Source organism: Hesperophylax consimilis, chromosome 8 (assembly GCF_061612785.1).
Source record: "Hesperophylax consimilis isolate HC1 chromosome 8, BYU_Hcon_1.0, whole genome shotgun sequence".
NCBI classification, from domain to species: domain Eukaryota; kingdom Metazoa; phylum Arthropoda; class Insecta; order Trichoptera; family Limnephilidae; genus Hesperophylax; species Hesperophylax consimilis.
In genome coordinates, this window is record NC_142843.1 from 30,650,862 (window position 1) to 30,667,724 (window position 16,863).

At 33.9% G+C, this 16,863-nt stretch overlaps 1 protein-coding gene across 1 annotated transcript in view; it reads right to left on the reverse strand.

Annotated features, from left to right (window-relative positions):
- Positions 1-16,863, reverse strand: part of Hs3st-A (Heparan sulfate 3-O sulfotransferase-A) — a 420,705-nt gene that overhangs the window by 278,358 nt on the left and 125,484 nt on the right. Inside the window, exon 2 of the mRNA XM_089634585.1 lies at positions 2,007-2,046. The gene's annotated coding sequence lies outside the window, so the exon portion shown is untranslated. The remainder of the gene's footprint in view (positions 1-2,006; positions 2,047-16,863) is intronic.

Sequence of the window (16,863 nt, forward strand, 5' to 3'; positions counted from 1 at the left end):
CATACGGTGGAATTGTATTCTAATTTGCTTCGTACTAACGAGCAATACAGATGTTTTAATGTTGACATACTTTTAAAATTTGCTCCCATTCTCAAAATAAAACCTAGTATTCTCATCGCATCGCTTGTTATTTCATCGATGTGTTCGTTAAACTGTAGACTCTCGTGGAATATAACACCAAGATCACGAATCTGTGATACACGAAGAAGATTAGCACCATTCATAAAATAGGAAAAATTAAGTGGATTTTTGCCTTTGTAAAAACTGATAATCTGGCATTTACCTAAATTTAGTTGCAAATCATTGACAGAACACCACGCACATAGTTTATTAAGGTTCAACTGCAAAATTGCGCGATCGTCATCGTCTTTGATTATTCTGTATATCTTCAGATCGTCGGCAAATAACAGGACTTTAACATTAGTAAAAATATTAACAATATCATTGATAAACAAACAAAATAATATTGGGCCCAAGTGAGATCCCTGTGGTACTCCGCTCGAGGCAGCAAATGTATAAGAAGTAAACGAATCTATCTTGACTGCTAAGTACCTTCCTAATAGATAACTCTTAAACCATTCCAACATGCTCCCTCTTATTCCCAACAATTTTAGTTTACGTAATAATATTTTGTGGTTTACTTTATCAAATGCCTTACTGAAGTCAGTATATATGGAATCAGTTTGATGTGATGCATTAAGGGCATTAACAATATCATTCGTGTACAATATCAAATTGGTAAGAGTAGATCTACCTTTAATGAATCCATGTTGAAGATATATATTATATTAGTAGATCTCCCATAATGCTTTGCTATTGCTAATGTCTTTCTCGTGAGCCTCCGACTTCTTCCACACACAATGTTACTGTTAAAAAACTACATTACATCTACGTTAATTCGACACCATATCTCATTACATTGCAGAGATTTTTTAGGGTCCAAAACTATCCTATATTTCAATATGGAACCACCCATACACATAAAATCATTGCAATCGGTCAGCCGGTTTCGGAGATTAGCGTGTATGAACACCTCACTGAGGTTAAACGGTACACAAAGGTACAGGGAGAAAAAATATTAAACTGTAGTAAGCTGGTTAAAAACGGGATTGCAGGCCCTTTGCGAATGAAAAATTTATTAGGGTTTCTAATGAACTTTTAATAAAATAAAAACGAATGTATTATCACATTGTCAGAACACGTGTTCATAAAAATTCTATTATTTTTGTCTTCCATTATTGTATGTTATCAAGGTAAAGCAGGTGCATAAACGCATGTTCCGATATTTTAGGAATTTACTTAAGCTTTATCAGGAAATGGACTGCAATCCTGTTTTAGGAAGAGATTTATAATATATTAGCAATAGATACTCATTTTTCTCCAATTGTTGTGAATTGATTATATTATTACGTGAAAGAATGTTACAAAATATTACATGAAAAAAACTGCTGATAATAAGTTAATGATATAAATATTATGTTTGAATTGGTGTCAAATTTTGAAAAAAACATTTTGTTTTTACGTAGTCCGAAACATTACGTATTGGTGGAGTTAGTTAGGAGCGGTATAAAAAACCGGGATCCCTAGTTAATTTGCCCTCGCAACCTTCGCCCAGCGTGAAACTAGGATAATTCAAACTTTAAAATTACAAATACCAAATTCACCACGTTACAAATATAGCTTTTAACCATTTGGGACCAGTGATAATATAAAATCCATAAAGGGGTATCTTATGAGGCTAAAGGTGTGAGGAGGGGAAGGAGATGGAAAATATGAATCTGAGGAAGTACATAAGTATTGTGAAATAACGCAAATGAATTTATAAAATTCACTTGCGCCGGCCAGATTTGAACCAAAGATGTATGTCTATTAATACAATTGTCGCCAATGTTGGCGACACTTTATACTAATAATGGTTTCTGGTTCACCTCACTTATTCCTATTGACTATGATCAAAAATATCTACAGGGTCTTAAGAGGTAATTTTTTATTAAATAAATTCGTACCTACAAAATGTAATCCCACTTGATAAGTGCGCGACTGCTCCTGAAACAAAAAAATATTATTAATAAATAACAGTAAATTTTTCACAAATCTCAACCAATCCTGTCAACCATTATGCCAATTATCCGCAAAGGTAAGCAGAGAAAAAGGAACGCCCTACAGCTTTCTCTTTATAATCCATAAATCATCTCGTGCTTTTCCGCTGTGCTAAATCTTAACCAAGATAACAAATGCGTCGTGTTCCCAGCCAGATGATAGCAGATAAGTGGATTCAATAACTCTGCTGGCTAAGTCCCTCACCATTGGAAAAGCAACGTTTTCAATGATCGTAATATGAATTTTCACAAAAATGTCATGTTATTAAACCGGGCTCCATTCTAAGCATTACAAAACCATTTAATAAACCTTTTTAAAAACTAAGTTAAAACGTTGGAATTTACAATATATTTATACTTATATTAACCAAGTTGAAAAGATTTTTTTTTACATATCTGTCGTAACGCTTTGAAAATTTACAAATTACCATTTATAAATGATGAGAAAAATTGGCGTACTGTTTTTGTATAATATCGTGAACTGCCTTATTGACTGACCATTAGAAAATATTGTATTTCGTTGCCCTGAACGCAATACTAGATCGAATACCTTATTTTACATACAACATTTCAAATGAAAATACGAATACACCCAAAACTCTTTATCTCCAAAACTTACTTTCCACTGTGGCCTGAAATCTTGTAAAAACAAATTAACCTTACAATATATCTAATTCAAAACAAAAAAATATTATTGTTCGTCTATTCTTTTCATTCATTTTTTAATTACGAAATATACTAGAACGAGCAACACGAAGGTGGCGCGCTGCGATCCTTCGGCTGTCGGTTTTTTGGACGTACACAAATATGTCGCAGCGCTTGTGGATTCTCTTTGGGTGCGTGCGCCGTGCAATACGTCCATATATGCGAGCGTTAAAACGTTTATTGCATTGCATTTTGTTTTAGCACAAATAAATACTTAAACTTTATTTTTTGGAATTACTTAATTAGTTAAACCTCAAATTGTAATATTTAATTATTGAAGACAATACCCCGGCAAGACAAGGGTCCTGGGTTCGAGTCCTAGATGTGACCGTATCTTTTTCTGATTTTTCTGTTTCAAATATTCGTTTAGGAATCGCTAATATTGTCTTCAATAATTAAATACTATACGTTTATGAAATCAGAAAAAATCCAACGAAAGTTATTATTGTCTCATATATGCATCAGGTATATTCCTACAACCATGTTTTACTATGATAAGAAAACCATTTAAAAAATTAAATTCACGTTTATCAATTTGGGTCACCGCAAAGTTACCAAGGTTCTCTGGGGGTCGGTATGACTCAAAACGCTAAGTCTGTGGGCGGAGTTAGCGAGGAGCATCATAAAGTTAACTTAATTGTGATTTAATTTCTTCATAAAACTGTGCCTACAAGCTCCACTAGGGTATTGATCGCTCCAGGACTTTATATAAACGAAATTTAATTTTGTAAGGACGAAGAATTGTTTATTTTTTAATTATATGTATATATTTTTATATTTGATTTTAAGAACAGAATATACCTAGTGAGCTATCGAAAACTATACACAAAGTTTGTTAAGCATGAAATAAAGTTGAACTGATAAAATGAATTTGAAAGAATACGTAAAACATGTAACAGTTTCATAAAATAATACAGAAATTAGAACAATACAAAATAAAAGACAAATCACTAAAACTACATTACCAAGGCTAATATAATTTGTAGGATTCAACAAAGTGCTGGTTTAGGTTACGCTTAATTCTATAAATGGAGTCAGTAAAGATATCAATAGTACCCCAAACTTGTTGCCCAGATCATGTATCTTATTGGTTAGTGAGTGTATCTGGATTGCATCTGAACGGTATACGGGAACAGTGCATGGACTGTAGGGATTTGTAGCTAGGTTCTTGGAAATTTTCTTTGACATCTATTTCGCCTTCTGAAGGCATTATCAAGCTGTTTGAAACAGCTGTCACGCGTGATAATTATTACGCGGCAGAACTTGCCTATAATCAAACGTGGCATCATGTCAATAATTTAAACTGTTCAACGCGCATACATACAGACAGACACACACACATTACACACACACCTATATACTACACGCATCACCTGGTAATTAAGGAATAAACACACCACTTAGCAGACATTACAAGGAAACATATCACAGGTACCCAACATGACGTATCTTATTCCTGTATATTGTTTAATCTCTGTAAATCATGTACGGTTTGTTTTTCTAATATAAAATAAAAATAAAAAACAATTGGAGTTTTTTATTAATAATAATATTATTGAATATAATGAAGAACAACGAAAAAAATAAAAATATTGATGTGTGTCAAAGCTGCACGAAAGTGCTAACTTTCTTCACCCACTGGGTAACGCCCCGGGAAATATTTATTGGATAAACAACATCCTTGCATTAGGTCATACCAAGTAGTTTATATACAGTTGTTATACAGAGTATATATACAGTTGTAAGAAACTATTTCTTGATGAACTTTAACAAACTGAATTGCAATATAAATTCCCATAAAAAAACGTATACACCAAATAACTTAAATCTGTATTCATACGCCTTTTAGCCATGCGGTACAAGGAGTTTATATTTGAAAATATACTTTAGTAGCCGCCATTCTCTCCAAACCCAGCGACACGTGAAGTAAATTTCTATTAACGTAAATTTAGTCGACGTGGGATCGCTGTATTACGCCTTTCAGTGGCTGCTACACGAATAAACAAAGTCCAAAATGTTGTCCCTTCTTCCCCCTACTAACTCCTGCTTATTGCTTTTAATTCTCTCAAATTTACAGAAAAAACTTTCCAGAACAGCAGTAAATTAATTAGCTATTCAAGAAGATTAGCGTTTCGTCTCAAGGTTAAACAAAGGAGACACGAAGTCAAATTAACTTCACGAACAACAAAAATATTTTCGAGATACTTTAGTAGTAATATAAATGACGATTTCTTAGATAAAGTGATTTTGGTTTATTTATTACGCAATTAAATTTATGAATTTAAAATACTCATTCTAAAAATTTACTTTATAGTCATGATTATTTCAAAAATATCAAAGGAAATATTGATGCCATCGTACAAAAGAACTTCGGTTATGAAAATATTTGTAGTAATGTAAAGTGACGAAAAGTAAACAAAATGTAACGGAAGCCGCAATTTTTTTCATATTTTTCAAAAGGCTTTAAATGGAGCCACTTTCAAGCTCGTTTCACTTAATCAGATTATTTTAATTGCTTTTGTGATTAATATTTTCACTGAAAACATTGGTTCGTGAAGCATATCGCCGGTTTGCAATAGGAAGTCATTTTCCTATCAAAATTAAAAGTTGGAAACAATTTGAAGCCGACGATTTAGATATCCAGTCAAAAAAGGGACACATATGTTATCTGAATCAAAAAGCTTAGTAGTGAAAAATTATGATAGAAAAAAAAAACTTACCAGCATTTGGTACCATCTCTGATAACTTTTAATAAAAGAAACTTAGAAGACAAGTTAAATCGGTCTACCGTGGTATGTGAGGTATTTTGAAAGCAGAAAACAAGTTTTCCTCGAGGCAGCATTCAAGTTCCCATACAATTTTTGACAAAAAATTATATTAAACTGCAAAATGATCAGTGATGAGGCCAAAATGTTTGTATTAGTATTTACATATTATTTGAAAGAAAAAAAATGGAAATAAAAATGAAGAAAAATATATATAGCGATGATAAATGTCTGTACACAATTAATTTAAAAATAGTCAAATAGGTATTTTGATTAAATCGGCACAAGTAAAAACTTATATTAACACAATTTTCCAGGTTTACTTTTCCTTCCAATTCATCTATGTATTTTATCATATTATTTTTACGCTATCGCAAAATCTACGACGGTAAAATACGTCATTCATTTTCATTTTCTTTCGACAATAATGATTCATTACTTCATAAAACCCGCATTAGATTCCCTTTCCCGATACTTGTATCAATTATTTCCAAAGCAAGAGGTAATTTATTTCTTCACGACACGCAGCGGGAAGTGGCAACAATCTGAACATGAAGCCATTGATTACCTGAGAAGTTTGATCTACTTGTCAAGATCAGATGTTTCTACAGAAACTACTGTACTCGTATTTCAACGAGGAAAGTCTTTCTTCGTCACGGAAACCCTCTATAAACGCGATGCGATAAAAAGCTTTTTTAAAGGTTTTAAGGTTATAAATAACCTTGAAATGATTTTACTCCTCCTACTACAACCATAATAAGCTGAAAATGTTGCCCGTGCAATGATGGAGAACTTAGCGAGTAGACTAATCGTTTAATTGCTTCTTTCAAATTTGTACTGGAAGCAACGAGAACCCTTCAAACATTTTTACATTAATTTATCAACCAAATTGTTAACATTCAATAATTTGAAAGCTGAATAATACATTAAATTCAAGTGCTCAAGAAAATGCCATCTTTTCGTTAAATAAAATATTGAGTCATTAAAATTCAATTGCCAACCTGTCAAATGGAAATCATAAATAAAAATATATTTCACTTCCTGGTGAGGATCTCTGGATGACCGTTTGAAAACATTATTTGAGGGACACATAAAATTCAATTATTAAAAATCACGTAGAATCTCTAAAGAAAACGTGTATCATTCATACTCGTATGTGAAGACACCAAAGAAAAAGTATGTACCTACAGAAAACTGTTATTTATGCCCTAGTGAACTTTTACATGAAATTGATGTAATACATTTGTATTTGTTTTAAAAGATAAACTTATGTTTATAAGACAAGGTTTTTATGCAAAGCACAAAGGATAATAAAATATTAAAAAACAAAAATTATTTGCATGTAACACCTATATAAAATTGAAAAATTCTTCCGAGAAAAAATAAATGCCGCCGACGGGATTCGAAACCTCAGCCTTCCGATTGCCCGTCGGTTGCACTAGCCACTATGCTACGTGGACTTATTTAAAACCGCAACATAATTGAATGAAAACAAGTATTTTACTAAACAATTATTGCTTATTAGATTTTTTCAATTTATATTTGTTTCTGTATAATTGTAGTTTATAATACATTTGTGTTTACTATTTGTTGTAGTAACCATGATATAGCAAGTATGTGGTGTTGATTTATAAAATAAGTTACAAAGCAAAAACGCACGTGCTTAATATGTGCAATGACTATTACTTCACAAAATTAAATGTGCAACTAGTGTAAAATATTTAATGTTTATTTTTTAATTAAACATATAAAATAAAATTAAAATAGAAAAATATAGAAAAATAGATATTCACTATTTATATTGATAATTTATATGTGTGAGTTAATATGCAGTTGTAATGAAGTTTCTGGATTTTTTTTTAGTGGAAAGTTATACCTAAAATATTATTTTTTATTGAATTGATGTGTTATGTGATAATTGATGTGTATTATGTAAGAAATCCATTGCCTGGAGACAGCGAAAATACAGATCCCATTGCGAAATGTTGTTAGACTGAAGGAAATAAAGGTGTGGGAAATGAGGTAGATGAAGGTTTGGAAATCTCAGGATATTGCTTAACATAACTAAATCTTTTAAACCAATAACGTTTCGAATATGAATGGTGGTCTTTCACCTAGGTGATATTGAGAGTATCTTAAACTCCTAAAAATGTGATTGAAAAATGCAACTTTAATCTTATTACATCTTTTCATAGAGGTTATTGACATTAAAAGTTTTTAGAAAACTCTCCGGGTTCACGGTATTTCCTATTTACGGCGTTTGTTCATCGAGATAATTAAAAATTAAACAATCACAAAAAGAGCAGTGTGTGTAAACAGAATAAAGCCATCTCAGCACAACAATATTTAATTTTGCCCACGGCTACGTAACCTTCGTTAACATGCATGAATAAATGATTATATCGTTCGCCGGGAATCGCCTACGAAATGTCTACAGCCTACGGCGCTACGCCGCCCGGTGCGCTACGCCACGGAGCATCAATTGCCAACACGCTGCTTGCGATCTGGAGTTAAATAAAATTGCCGCTTTCACCAACCAAACTGAGCAAAAACTCAGTAGACTAACCTCAGTCGTACCCGTAAAGATAAGGATTCTATTTGTTAACACTGATAGTTTAGTGCAATTAACAAATATGCATTAACAAATGTAAACGTACATTTTTAGGAGCAATCGCATTGGAATTCTGTCCAAAATTCTTGTTTTTACTCTGTTAATTGAGTTTTACTTTGGCAAGTTGCAAAAGAATAAAGAAAAAGCCCATTGAAAGTGAATTTAAATATTTTACCATCATTGATTTGCTCTGATTTATAATTATAAAAATTTATTAAAAAAAATCGTTTTTTTATGTGTACACAGCAAAAGAGTTCAAACTACTTCCTACTAAGTGAAACTATTGCATCCCTATTTTGGGTTTATTTTGAGGCTGAAGGGAGTAAGAAGGGGAAAGAAATATGGACGTGGAAGGTGGAGAAGTACCTGGATATACAGAATTTGGTTACCAAACACGGTTTCTTGTACACCCGCGGCTTCCGTATTCATAGTTGAGGATCTTAACCGCTCGACCACAGATACAAAAATAACAAATATCAAAATACCCGTAAAATAAGTTCCATGTTTCAGTCATCTTTTCAGTTCAGTGCCGAAATAAGTTCCATAATTCAGTCATCTTTTCAGTTCAGTGCCAAAATAAGTTCCAAATTTCAGTCATCTTTTCAGTTCAGTGCCGAAAAATCAGCCTTTATTGAAATATATTTTTTACAATTTCACACACAAAAAAGAGAACAACAGTTTTAGTAGTTAATTTAATTACTTTTCTATATAATTTACTTGAATGCCTTAAATTACCTACCTCTAGGTGTGACCTATTCTTAGGAAGGGTAGGAGAAATGTACAGAAAAAAATATTTAATTATTGACCGACTTAAGAAATTTTAAATTATACATATTGATGGAGAGGAATTAATAGAGTATTTAATTGAAATAAAACAATTGATTTCTTTGTAACTACTATTAACTTGTTTATTTTTTTAATACCGACCGGTTTCGCTTAACACAAGCATCTTCAGGGTATAAAATTAAACTATATTAATTGTATTACAAATCGTGGTTACAAGTTATTGTTTTATTTCAATTAATATGTCTATTATATTAATAAGATTTATTACGAAAAGAAGCCGTTAGACAAACTGCTAAAAAGCAGTTTATCGGGACTTTTTTACCTTATATTTGTAAAGAGGGTAAAATATAATTTAAAAAATTTAAAAAAACACAAAGTGACTGCTTTCTAAAAAAAAAATAATAAAAATAATAAATAAATAATAATAAGTATTTAGTATGTAAAAGGAGAAGAAAAACTGTATTTTTGGCATATGGCTAAAAAGATGTTGATTAGGTAATATAAAAATAAATAAAATTATATATAAAGTGAAAATTCAAGACGTTGCTGAAAGTAATGCATGAATCTACAAAACAGTTAATCAACACAGAAATATCAAGTTCGTCCACCGTATAGAGTTACCCTCCGTGCAAACCACCATATTAGGCAAAACTTGTGATAATTTGTATAAACCTCAAATTTGCAATTTGAGGTAGATCCCAAACAATATCATTGAAATTAGTGCGTAACTTCCAAACTGTTTCACCGCGTAATGGCTAACATATAAATAATAATATTTTTACCTACAGGTATGTCTCATAAAATATTTATATAATATAGTAAGACCGCTGCAATGTAGGTAGTAGGGGTGTGTAGTACCCAGTAAATAAGCACGATAGACGTAACGGGTGCGACCGATATCCGCTGCGAAACGGCGCTCCGGGACCGGACGCAAATTAATTAAGCTTCACTCGTACGAACGGGAGCCTCCGTGCCTGAATCAAATCAACTTGATTAACAGCATTGGTTAAACATCGGAATACGTTTCTACGAAAAAAAAAACGAAACTACACCGCCATTTTACCTGTGTATATTTCCATGAGTAAATAACGCTGAATGAAGTATTATATTCTTCCATTTAAAAACTGGAAAAATCGTTTTAACTGATTATCCTTTCATTTTTGTAGCTTTCTCTTTTCTTTATTTTTGGTTTCTTTGCTTTCAAATTGAGTTTAAAGTAAAAGTATCAAACGTCATTCTAGGTTGTTTACTTTGTATAAAGTATTTCACAGAAATTTAAATATACATTTGTTATCCATAGGAGATAGAAATATACCATCATGGACTTCTGTACGCCTTTCTACCTTTTAAAGATAAACAACTTCATACTACATTATTTTGATGCCAGCGTTAATATTTTTTACGACCTGATTACAAAACATCAACTTTTCTCAAACTTTTATAAAAGTAATATGCATGAATTATATATAAACTTTCCGGAAAAAAAATTCTAAATGATATCGGAAACCCTATCAAAATTCGTTGCGTAATTTAGAAGAAATAAGCGCACAAACAGACAGACGCGGATAGGGACTTTACTGTAAAAAGCTTGGGAGAAAATATATATATTCCTCTACGGTAACAAGTACCGATGTCATGAAATGGCAAATCAGCGCCATTATGTATTTTGTTTTAATTAGCAATCTGTCAAATTTTGACCAGCTGACAAGCATAACAACATGTCAGTTGTAATTTTCTACTGATCACAATTTGTTCAAAGGCTGAAACCTACCTAGAATCAGCGTTCAACGGGGTATTTAAAAAATGGTGGTGATTGGCCATTTGATGACATTGTTACATTTAAATTACCTAAGGACGGATTCATTCACAAAAATTGAACAATTCATCAAATTTCAAAGTTAATTTTTAAGTTCTGTAAAGGTTCTATTGAATCTCTGTTATTATGTAATTGTTGGCCAGTTGTTTCACATAACTGAAATAATAACATGACTTGAATATGTTAAACTTTAACAGAACTAAACTAAACAACTAAAGTGGTGAAGCGAATAAATAATAAACACAAAGAAAAATACGAATTGTACAAAACCTATTATATAAAAAAAAATGCAGTGTTAAAAAAATGAACCGTCCGAAAAAAAGACATCTGAACACAATGATGCCTCGGATTATTGGAGAAAATAGCGTCTCAATTGAGGATGCAAACGAAACCTCATCGATTGCGTCATCCAAAGGCTCGGATGATACTGAAGTAGAATATCCTTGCACCTCAGGGGTAGATGTGCTTAATGAAGCTCAAACACATCTGATAGCTCTACAAGATGTCTTGGCAGAGAAGCAGTCGAAGGTCTCAAAAGACCAGTAGCTGAGAATTGCCAGAAACGTGTCGGAAGTTTTTAGATCCGTATCTCAGCTGTTGTTGGAGCGCGAGACCATGCGTGCTGATCTGGCTACAGTGACTGCCCAACTGAGAATGACAGAAATCAAAGTACGACACGTGAAGAGCGAAAAAAGACAACTTGAACAAAAAATTATTCAACTAGAGTCTGATCTTGGACCTGTAATGCGGAGAGTAGCGGAGGCAACGGAGGCTAGCCTCTCATTTGCTGACATCGCCCGCAAACAGCCTAATGATGCTCACCAACCCCCTCCACTTACCCAATATGGACATCGTGTCGGAGCACCAAGACCAGGCGTATGCGTATTTCCAATAGATGTAGACGCCACCAAGGACAGTGATGGTACCAAAAAAATTATCCAGGACATGATTCGGCCATCTGAGCTAGGCGTTCGGGTCACGGGAATAAAAAAGATAAGAAATAAAGGTATCTTGATAAACACGGCAACCGCAGGCGAGCAACAAAAACTATTAAATGCACCCTGCTTCGACAAATCAAGCACAATTAAGGCCCGACTGCCGACCAAGCGATCTCCGAGACTAATATTTTTTGGGGTACCGCGGGACCTGACTGACGAAGAATTTTTAAGGATCGCCTTAACTGGGGTTCCCAACATTCAAGACATTGAGAGAATTATTGCGTGCTGTAAATTAAGCCACTTAGCTGGTGCTCGCACAGGAAACACTTGTCATCGTATCTATGAAATGCCAGCTATCGTGCGTAAAGTACTTATTGAACAGGAGAAAGTATTTGTGAACTGGACTGTTTGCCGCGTCAGAGATTTTATTGGCCTTACTGTCTGCACTAAATGTCATATGATTGGACACTCATACAAATATTGCAGAGATACTAAACTTACATGTGGACACTGTGCACAAGAAAAACACACCCGTGAGTCGTGCCCAAATGCAGCCATCAAACCAGTTTGCGCGACATGCACCAGATTTGGTAAGCCTGCTGACCATTCAACCGGAGATAGGGACAACTGCCCAGCTTACATAGCTGCCCTCAAGAAGGACCTAGCTACAATGCTCTATCATTGAAAAATTTTCCAACGAAAATTCATTTTTAGGTATTAGTGTTTGCAGCAGTAATAGGAAACCAGTCAACATTTATGCAATTTATCGAAAACCTAACCCAAACAACATGCACGATTTCCTAACACATTTTGAAAAAATACTGAACAAAAGCAGACAAGATACATTAATACTCGGAGATTTTAACATTGGCACTTCCATAAACACACCTTCATCTTTAAATTTTATCAACACCTTATTAACATACAATTTCTCAATACAAAATAAATCATATCCCACGAGAGTCACTGATACAAGCAGCACTATTATAGATCACGTTATATCAAACAGACAAAACATTTTAACAACCATATCGAATATAGATGACCCGCTTAGTGACCACAATATACTAATTGTTGACTTTAAGAATAATTTAAAAAAATGGTTTAATAATAGAACTAAACCACGCTTTACTAAACCTATCATCAACAGTATGGCGGTAAAATCTTATATTGCGACTAACAAATTTGCTATCAACTCAACTAAACCTGAAGACGGTTACAAAGATTTTAATGATTATGTCAAAAATGCATTAGAAGCAGGTAAAACTACACCCAACGTAAAAACAGGAAGGCGGCAACATCTAAATACATCTTGGTTTGATTCTAAACTTAATTTTCTAATCAAGGAACGAAACCAGCTTCACAAGCAGTGGAAACAAGACCCAGGTAATATTACTCTTGCAATACGTAAAAATAAACTAAGAAACATGATAACTAATTATAGGAGAAGTCTGAAAAACAATTATTACATCAATAGCTTTCAACAAAGCCTAACTAACCCAAGAAAAACTTGGAAAACCATTAACTCAATTCTGTCTAATCGTGTACATAAACCCACCAACACAATTGAATCTCTCATCGTAAATAATTGTGAAATTAGGGAACCCCGTGAAATAGCGTTGGCTTTTAATGAGTTTTTCCTGTCAGTTGGAGAAAAATTGGCAGCTGCCATTCCATCATTCCCGGATGACTGTAATACAATATATGTACCACCAAAGGCACGACAATCCTTATATATGACTAGGACGAATAAGGATGAGGTAATAAAGGTCATCTCGAAACTTAGGTCGAATGCAGCGGCAAGAATAGATGGAGTAACACCGTGCATTCTTAAAACCTGTAAAGAAGAACTAGCGGGGCACCTAACCCAACTTATCAACTTCTCCATAGGCTCGGGAATATTTCCAAACCAGTTAAAGCTAGCAAAAATTATACCAATTTTTAAAGAAGACTGCAAGAAGTGTATTTCTAACTATCGTCCAATATCGATTTTATCGGTATTTTCAAAGGTGTTCGAGTCAATTATCAAAGATAGACTGATAAAATACATCTCTAGCAACGATATCCTAACACCACAGCAATATGGCTTTCGGAAAAACTCCAATACCCAATGTTCCACCTTCGATTTCATTACTAACATTCAGCAGTACATAGACCAGGGCGAATATGTGGCAGCTATATTTATAGATCTGAAAAAAGCCTTTGATACGGTAGATCATGAAATACTTTGTAAAGGGGCGCAATTTCCCTGTGAGAGGTCCATTGCAAAAAGGGTGCCTTAGTACATATCGGCGTTAGCTCAGGTGGTAGAAGGTGAGGTCATGATCATCAGGGGTCAGGTCAGCTTCTGCTTTTACACGGGGAACTGATTAACAAACAAACCACTTCGAATTCGTCAAAGGAAACGCATTAATGGGGTATGATGGTATATTCACAAAGCACAATTACAAACAGGTACACAAATGAGATGGGTCATTTACATCCTAAATATCCCTAGCGTTTCGTTAGGAACAATCTCTCTTGTTAATTTAGGTTTTGGCTGGCAAGCGTGGGTGTAGGCGTAGATCAAGTCACAAAAGGCACATAAAAGGTAAAGATAGTTAGTCCGCTTACATGAATCTGTAGTAGGTTTCGCGTACATGATGAACCACAAAAGGAGGGTTATCTTCCGTACTGTACGCGCTATTACGCGTACATTTCTCCATGGTGAGTAGGCACAGCGATTAGGTACAGGCTTTGAAAATACTTGTACAAAGCGGCCGTTAATTTAGGCGCGCAAACACGGCGTCCTCGTTGATAGCAGAACAGACATGTAGGCAGGGCCAAAGCTAGATTGTGAGAGTCGCCGTTGGTGGTTTGAATGCCGGCGAGTGTGGCGTGGAGCAGTTTTACCAACTTGGCCGTGCGCGAGGCAGGTGCGCGCGCACAGTGACAATGGTAACAACCACCGCTTACTAATTTGAATTCGCGGGAGTTTTGAACGTGTCCGATTCGTTACGTGACAACTTCTACAAAAAATGGAACATTTGGGAATAGTCGGGAAATCTTTAAATTTGCTCCGAAGTTACCTAGCTGATAGATTTTGCCTTGTCGATAACGGAGGGAACCTAAGCGACGTTGGAAAAATTACATGTGGAGTGCCACAGGGCTAGATTCTTGGACCTCTACTTTTCTTACTATACATCAATGATATAACTAAATGTGGCATCTCGGGAAAACTTCAACTTTACGCTGATGATACTGTGATTTACTACCATTGTAAAAATCTGAAGGAACTTGAAGCTTTAATGAATAAGATCTCGCAAAGCTGGCTAAATGGATTCGATTAAACAAATTAAGCCTCAATGTTAAAAAAACCCATTACCTTACTTTCGGAAAAAAAAGATAACATGGGTATGAATATCATTCTTGGAAATGAAAAGCTACAACATGTTCAAGTAACGAAATATTTGGGGTTACTCATAGACTCTAACCTCTCGTGGAACTCCCATGTTGAGAATGTAAAATCCAAAATTTCCCCGATAACCGGTGTACTTTATCGACTCCAAGGTGTGCTCCCCACATCTTTACTTCGTGCAACATATTATGCAATGATCCACTCCCACCTGAGTTATCTAGTTAGTATCTGGGGAACCATTACCAAAAAAAAAAGTTCCGAAATACAAGTAATTCAAAATAGAGCCATACGTAATATATATAATCTGCCATGGGATACACATGTCAAAAATATATACTCACAGACACAAATACTTCCTTTTACAGTCCTGCCAAAGTATAACATCACAACTGCCATTCTACAAATTCAACAACACTCCTCACACACCAACACTAAACCAGTCTTTAATTCTGACATACACCAGCACAAAACGCGATCATAAAATCAAATACATTTATCATCATCTACTTACACGACCAAATTTGGAATTAACTCCTTACAATACATTGCACACAAACAATATAACGCATTACCTAGTAATTTAAAACTTCCGGCAACTAACAAAAAAACATTGACAAAAGCTCTTAAAAAATATTTCCTTAGCAGTTTCATTAATGACTAACACAATCTTTCTCTGGTACTCCATAATAACACCTGCGTTTATTTATTTTAATGTATTTATTTTAATGTATGTTATTTATTTGCCTTGTCCTTTCTAATGTTGTCTTTAACGAAATGAGTTTTATAAACTCATTGGGAATTGTTCAAATTCCGTGAAACAACGCGTCCTAAGTAAACAACCCGAATTTGCGAATGATTTCCCTCATAATTTTAAATTAAAAAAATGAAAAAATCGCATTAACTGATTAATTTTTTCATTATTCGTCGTTCTTATTTTTTCAACGGTTTTTTGGTATTCTCTTGAGACTTGAATACAGAAGATCGATGAGACGGAAGGTAAAAAGTAAAGAAAAATAGAGATGAAGTCATTGTTCGAAGACAGGTTGGAGCTCCCGTGGAACAAATAACAAAATGTTGTGCAAAAAAGGCAGACCGGAAGATTTTCATCCATTTTCATTGAAATACACAGTTATTTTATTCACATTTACTTGTTCAGTGAATCAATTTTAATCTATTCGAAGCCTTACATTATCTACGATTATTTTCTACTTTATACTGTAATTTTGTTTAATTCCTACATTCATTTATTTACACTCGTAAACCTTTGTTCCGTGCTTGCGTATGAGCGTTAAGTTTATCAATTAAAATGTTTTTAAAATTTTATTTTGAGATATATATAAAGCAACCCTTCTTCACGTTGATAACTTATCTTTACATACAATCAGTGGTTATTCCAATGTACAAAATAATAATTATCAACCGATAAAAATATAACCGAAAATCAAAGCAAATAACGGTTATAAAAATAATACTATATTATTACTGTAATAATACCATAAGAATTAAGTTAAATTCAACTGTCTGGAATTTTTATTATTTGTCTCACGTGTCGTAATTCACGTGGTGCTTGTGTGAGCAAATTCCATATCGCTCATCGAGAAACGTCACCCGAGAACATCAATTATCTATACGCCGTTGCTTTTGCCGTTACTAAGTACAGTGACAATGGACAACGTACGAAAATAACAGGTATTTTGGAGATTTGCCACAAGTACAAAGTATTGCATGAAAATAACCGGTACTTTT